Raw genomic sequence first — 953 nt, 5'->3', positions numbered from 1 at the left:
GGCTGCGAGGGGGCCAAGCAGTGCTGAGCGCTTGGAGCAGAGCTGCTCGCTTCGGAGTGAGTTATGCACGGCAGAAGAGCAAAAATGAGTATTTTATGGTAGCGTTATCCTATTTTATCTTTCAAAACTAAGCATCTGCTTGCACCAATAAATACTTTTAGATTGCTTATAAAAATTGCTAGCATTCGGTTGGGGAAGGCTATGAAATAATTTAAGTGAAATCACCTACGTGGATGCTTTCACACACACAGCCTCCTATCAGGCTGCCAAACCGAGAGGTCACTGCGGGGTCTTCCATGGAAACCCCGTCCTCAGCAGAGCTGTGGGGCACAGGGCGGTGATGCAGAGCTGGGCCTGGCGCGCTGTTTGAGCGGGGATGCAGATGGTTCCCACTCATCCCATTAGAAACACACAAATGGTGAGACAGCAACAAGAGCACCAAGGAACTCCGTTCTGTTACAAACTCTGGGGCTCGGCTGTGGAATATTTGCAAAATCCACTTTGAAAAAAGAAATAAACTCTTTGCCAACGAGAAAGGAAGGCACAGAATCGAACCCCACTCCCTTTTCAAACCTCGAGGCGCTGTCGGCGGCCGCGGAGACAGAAGGACGGGGCGGCGATCCCCAGGCCGGCGCGGAATCCCACCTGCAGTGCGCCCGCAGGGCTCCGCGCGGGATGAGGGCGGTTCGGCGGCACGGCGCGGGGTCGCACCTCCTCAGCGCGATTGCGGGGCGCCTTGGGACAGCAGACGCGACACTGCACTCCCACCCTGCGCTCGGCCGCGATGCCGCGGGTTGTCCGGTACGAACGGACCCCGAGGGGGGCTGGGGAGCGACCTCAACTTCACCCGAGTTTGCGTTGAGCGCGGGACGGCCGCGAGGGAGCGCGAGGAAAGGAGCCCCGGGGCCGCCCCGCAGCGCCCTCCCCAGGAGGCTCCGCGCGGGGCGCGCGTG

The sequence above is a fragment of the Lagopus leucura genome, unplaced genomic scaffold (genome assembly GCF_019238085.1).
Source record: "Lagopus leucura isolate 7727_CA_CO unplaced genomic scaffold, USGS_WTPT01 Super-Scaffold_100047, whole genome shotgun sequence".
Lineage (NCBI taxonomy): Eukaryota > Metazoa > Chordata > Aves > Galliformes > Phasianidae > Lagopus > Lagopus leucura.
The sequence above is the reverse complement of the archived record's forward strand: the minus strand, read 5'-3'. Positions refer to the sequence as shown.